The sequence below is a fragment of the Ascaphus truei genome, chromosome 17 (genome assembly GCF_040206685.1).
Source record: "Ascaphus truei isolate aAscTru1 chromosome 17, aAscTru1.hap1, whole genome shotgun sequence".
Classification (NCBI taxonomy): Eukaryota; Metazoa; Chordata; class Amphibia; order Anura; family Ascaphidae; genus Ascaphus; species Ascaphus truei.
The window spans coordinates 15,833,138-15,839,500 of NC_134499.1; positions in this window are offsets into that span (position 1 = coordinate 15,833,138).

Genomic DNA, 6,363 nt, shown 5'->3' on the forward strand with positions numbered 1-6,363 from the left:
GTATGTGTTTGTGTATACAAAAAATACACTAGCTGGCGCTCTATACACTCTACCAAACAAAACCATGCAGTGAAATAAAGTAGTGAAATAAAGTGACTTGATAATCAAAATATTTAAAATAATGTGCAATTGGTGATAGAAAACAAACACTCAAACCCTTAAGGCTGTTTCAAGGTCCGCAATGAACAGAAAGAAGGAGAATCAGGGGAGCGTCAGTACCTAAGGAAAAAACGTGATACTCGCATAGTGCAATAAAATTAATGAAGCACATACACAGGCAGAGCTCTCAAAAGAGCACAAATGAAGCTAGATAATGATCACAGAATGATCTGAGATAAAACCATCTATGGACATCTATGATGGTATATAATGTCCATCCAAAAAGGAGCAACAATTAGGAGGTAGAAATCCAACAGAGAGACACCAAACCAAAAATTAAAAAGTAGACATTTATCCAGCATTGATAAAAATTGGAGGCTTACAGGATTCCGAATGATAAACAGCAAGGGTGTACAAGTGTAGATTTCAGCCGAGTCGCGTTCTCGGGATCTCTGCTCGATGCTGCTTCCTCACACGGTCTCCGTCCTGCGCTGCTTCAGGGAGCCGATACGTCACTTCCGTTTTTTTCAACGCGTGTAGCAGACGCCACCGGAACTCCACTGCAGACACTCTCTCTCTGGATCTCGCAAGAGGGGTTACGCTCTACGCGTTTCGCCGTGCGTGATGACGGCTTCGTCAGGAGTAACGTTAACCCGCAAAAAGAATAATATATATACCCTTTAACTCACGCTGACCTTTCCTCCTATTGGTCAGCATATTAGTAGATAAATTGGTAATAGGCTACATGTATCCTCCCCAAAAATATCACAGCAATGTTATACAATTAATGATAAAATACACAACAATGTTATACACTTCTTTTATGATCATATTAAAAAACATATATACTTCTACTCTAATATGTAGAAATAATGCTAAAAATATGCTAAAAATAATCCCATATTCCACAATGATGATAATAGCACTAAAATTAATAAAATTATTTATAATAAAAAATGCTCAAAATCTATCTCTAATATATGTAGAAAACGGCGATTGATGTATCTCAAAAAAACAAGGAAAAAGCACAATTAGTACAGAATATATATATTGCACCATAAACCACAGTTTCATAAGAAAGCACTCAGCTCAAAATCCACGTTAAGACTTGTACCACTAGGTCTTAACGTGGATTTTGAGCTGAGTGCTTTCTTACGAAACTGTGGTTTATGGTGCAATATATATATTCTGTACTAATTGTGCTTTTTCCCTTGTTTTTTGAGATACATCAATCGCCGTTTTCTACATATATTAGAGATAGATTTTGAGCATTTTTTATTATAAATAATTGTATTAATTGTAGTGCTATTATCATCATTGTGGAATATGGGATTATTTTTAGCATTATTTCTACATATTAGAGTAGAAGTATATATGTTTTTTAATATGATCATAAAAGAAGTGTATAACATTGTTGTGTGTTTTATCATTAATTGTATAACATTGCTGTGATATTTTTGGGGAGGATACATGTAGCCTATTACCAATTTATCTACTAATAGGCTGACCAATAGGAGGAAAGGTCAGCGTGAGTTAAAGGGTATATATATTATTCTTTTTGCTGGTTAACGTTACTCCTGACGAAGCCGTCATCACGCACGGCGAAACGCGTAGAGCGTAATCCCTCTTGCGAGATCCAGAGGGAGAGTTTCTGCAGTGGAGTTCCGGTGGCGTCTGCTACACGCGTTGAAAAAAACGGAAGTGACGTATCGGCTCCCTGAAGCAGCGCAGGTCGGAGACCGTGTGAGGAAGCAGCATCGTGCAGAGATCCCGAGAACGTGACTCGGCTGAAATCTACACGTGTACACCCTTGCTGTTTATCATTCGGAATCCTGTAAGCCTCCAATTTTTATCAATGCTGGATAAATGTCTACTTTTTAATTTTTAGTTTGGTGTCTCTCTGTTGGATTTCTACCTCCTAATTGTTGCTCCTTTTTGGATGGACATTATATACCATCATAGATGTCCATAGATGGTTTTATCTCAGATCATTCTGTGATCATTATCTAGCTTCATTTGTGCTCTTTTGAGAGCTCTGCCTGTGTATGTGCTTCATTAATTTTATTGCACTATGCGAGTATCACGTTTTTTCCTTATGTTTTTGTGTATGTATGTGTGTCAGTCAGAGAGTATGTATGTGTGTCAGTCAGAGAGTATGTATGTGTGTTTGTGTATGTATGTGTGTCAGTCAGTGTGTGTATGTGTGTCAGTCAGTGTGTGCATGTGTGTAAGTCAGTGTGTGCATGTGTGTCAGTCAGTGTGTGCATGTGTGTCAGTCAGTGTGTGCATGTGTGTCAGTCAGTGTGTGCATGTGTGTCAGTCAGTGTGTGCATGTGTGTCAGTCAGTGTGTGCATGTGTGTCAGTCAGTGAGTGCATGTGTGTCAGTCAGTGTGTGCATGTGTGTCAGTCAGTGTGTGCATATGTGTCAGTCTGTGTGTCAGTCAGTGTGTGCATGTGTGTCAGTCAGTGTGTGCATGTGTGTCAGTCAGTGTGTGCATGTGTGAGTGTGTCAGTCAGTGTGTGCGTGTGTGAGTGTGTCAGTCAATGTGTGTGTGTGTGTGTGTGTGTGTGTGTGTGTGTGTGTGTGTGTGTGTATGTCAGTCAATGTGTGTGTGTGTGTGTGTGTGTGTGTGTGTGTGTGTGTGTGTGTGTGTCAGTGTGTGAGTGTGTGTGTCAGTCAGTATGTCTCTCTCTGTGTTGTGTGAATGTCTCTCTGTGTCGGTCAGTGTGTGCATGTGTGTCAGTCTGTGTGTGCATGTGTGTCAGTCAGTGTGTGCATGTGTGTCAGTCAGAGTGTGCATGTGTGTCAGTCAGTGTGTGCATGTGTGTCAGTCTGTGTGTGCATGTGTGTCAGTCAGTGTGTGCATGTGTGTCAGTCAGTGTGTGCATGCGTGTCAGTCAGTGTGTGCATGCGTGTCAGTCAGTGTGTGCATGTGTGTCAGTCAGTGTGTGCATGTGTGTCAGTCAGTGTGTGCATGTGTGTCAGTCAGTGTGTATGTGTGTGTCAGTCAGTGTGTGTGTGTGTGTCAGTCAATGTGTGTGTGTGTGTGTGTGTGTGTGTGTGTGTGTGTGTGTGTGTGTGTGTGTGTGTGTGTGTGTGTGTGTGTGTGTGTGTGTGTGTGTGTGTGTGTGTGTGTGTGTGTGTGTGTGTGTGTGTGTGTGTGTGTGTCAGTGTGTGTGTGTGTGTGTGTCAGTGTGTGTGTGTGTGTGTGTGTTGTGTGAATGTCTCTCTGTGTCGGTCAGTGTGTGTATGTGTGTCAGTCATTGAGTGTATGTGTATCAGTCAGTGTGCATGCAAATGTGTGTCAGTCAGTGTGCGTGCGTATGTGTGTCAGTCAGTGTGTGTGTGTATGTGTGTCACTCAGTGTGTGTGTGTGTATGTGTGTCAGCCAGTGTGTGTGTGTGTATCAGTCAGTGTGTGTGTGTGTATGTGTGTCAGTCAGTGTGTGTGTATGTGTGTGTATGTGTGTCAGTCAGTGTGTGTATGTATGTGTGTGTGTGTGTGTGTCTGTTAGTGAATGTGTGTCTCTCTTTCTGTGTCCTGCCCCCTCTCTCCTGACTCCCCCCACCCCAGGCAGAGCTGCAGACCCGCGGCGGCTCTGTCTGAGTCTCTCCACCCCCCCCCCCCCTCAAAGGCAGGCAGAGCTGCGGACCCACGGCGGCTCTGTCTTAGTCTCTCCTCCCCCCCTCAAAGGCAGGCAGAGCTGCGGACCCGCGGCGGCTCTGTCTGAGTCTCTCCTCCCCCTCACCCCCAGGGAGACGCGGCCGGGCAGATACCGTGATTAAGAGCCCCCACCTCCGGCAGTGCTGCGTGGGCAGAGGCGATGGAGGCAGTGTTGGCGGGGGAAGGGGGGCAGCGCGTCATCGTCAGCGGGAGCTGGCTTTGAGTGGAGCGCTGCAGCGATCTCCTTCTGATGGTGCTGTGGGGAACGCAGCGCACTCAACACCCCCCCCACCTCCCCCATTACGGGAGCAGGAGCCATTCCATGCCTTGGCCGGGGGAGTGGCGGCGATTAAATTTTGAGAGGGAAATTTTGAAATTTTGAGAGGGGAGCGGCGCCGGCGGCTAGCGCCGCCGCATATCAGCGGATGGTGGGAGCAGTGCTCGTTAGGAGCTGCAGCGGCAAGTAAATGTTGAGCGGGTGGGGGGGAGCATGTAAGCGACCATTTGGGGGGGAACAAAGATGGTTAGGAGCGGCGCCGGCGGCTATCGCCACCGCTGCATGTGTTTTGCCAGAACACAGCCTGGCCTCAACTGCCAGCACTGTGACCTCAGCACTTTGACGTCACATCCGTTTCATTTTCTATCCCCAGAATCCATTTTTGTTCCATTAGGAATGAGGTGCCACTAAAGAAGTTTCACTTCAAAAATCTATACTTAGCTGCCAGACCAACTACCCGCAATGCCTCCCCTCCCCCATGCGCACATACAAGCCAGACACCCGGCGTTCATGCTTGCGGCACTCTCCAAGCATGAGCGCAATCAGCGCCTGCTGGGACTTAGCCTTACAAAGCGTATATTCCTGACGAAGCCAAACCCTTTGCGAAACGCGCAGAGTTACCGTACACCCCCAGCCCAGACGGACCCGGTCAGTAACGTCACATCCTGTGACATCTCTCGAAGCGCCGACACCACCAATGAAGGACGCGTGAGCAGAGTGCTCCCACTGGCAGCTGCATGCGCACCAGCTGCTGAAGTGAGCAGCGGCTACTTGAAAAGCTTCAGACCACCAGTATCCACAAGGGCAGACTTCGTACAACGAACTGTGTATGGGGGTCAAATTCTGCCTCTTCTTGTGTATACATTTGCATGTTACCTGGGAGCCGACACACGATTAGGACTGATGACATAATCGTCAAGTCTTCTACCAGCACTCAGAGATTACCCTTGAAGGGTACACTGCCTACTAACCATTGTCAAAGTGTGAGTGTGCACTCATTAGGTGTTTCATTCATTTATCCCATCATTTCATCACACAGTATTGCACTATGTATTTTTGTTTCATTTTTTGCATATTCCATGGTCCCTGAGCTCCCTGCATTTTCTCAACAAGCTACATCTACAACAATCCACTAGGAGGGTTCATCGCGGGTTGGAGCTGATCAAGCACCAAGTACCAGAATCACTGATTTTTATTTCTTGTATTATCACATTTTTATTGTATTATTATAGATCACTTTATTCACAAGAGCGCCGGGTGATTGTTTTCTGTTATCCCTATAATCTTATGCCTGCTGTATTACACAGTTTTTCAGCACAGCCTGAGCTAAAGTGAGGAGCCAGTAACCTACTCACAGACAGCCTTTTTATCCTTTTTGATCACTACTGTTATGCTGGTTATACTGGCTTTGCAATGTGAAGTTGGAAAAGGTTTCAACCACACATTATGTAAATTAGCGGTGCGCAAACTTATACACACACACACATATACATACATTTCAGCGCCTGTAGCGGCGCAAAATCATTCTATTCCCCGTCTACCCTGCTGTCGGCTGGATGGACACTCACTGCCGTGCGCGTCCCTTCTGTAGAAGGGTTAACTAACCTCAGCCAATTATAAGTGCCGCACGCACGGCTTAGCGCACGCGGCCACTATATTACAGCCCTAATGCGGCAGGTATAAGTGTATAGGGGTCGATGTTATAATGTACATGAAGCAAAAGGTGACACTGTGCTCATTTGCATGTCATTTCCCAGAATTCCTGGCTCCAGTGGAAGCACTGTTTGCTAAGAAATAATGGGGAAAAACAGGGTTGCAGACCTATATGAAACATGAGAATGCACCACAAGTGGTATTTATATTTAATTTAAGGATGTCTAATTGTGATTTTAAAGAATATTCTATATGGTTGCATTGATTGAGTGCAAAGTAGCTGCTTAAACCTAACCAAGGAAAGAATCCACCAGAAAGTATTATTTATTTAGTTATTGATCAACAGCAAAATGTATTAGGTCCCAGAGAAATGCTTTTGCATTAAAATTTCACAAATTTGAGGCCATAATAAAACATGGAAAATAAATACACTTTTTCCAAAATGCAATGTTTTTATTAGCATTAATACAATATAATACATTTGTACTGTAAGTGGAAACACATCAACAAGTGTGTATCTAGTTAAGCTAATCTTTGCAAAACATTTAGCCACAGGCAGTACCAACAGATAAAGGATTACTAAATACCTAATGACTGGAAAGTACATAGTTTGTTGATCTATTGAGCCATCTCATGTACCGTAACCAGTGAACTTTCCAGCCAATGAAG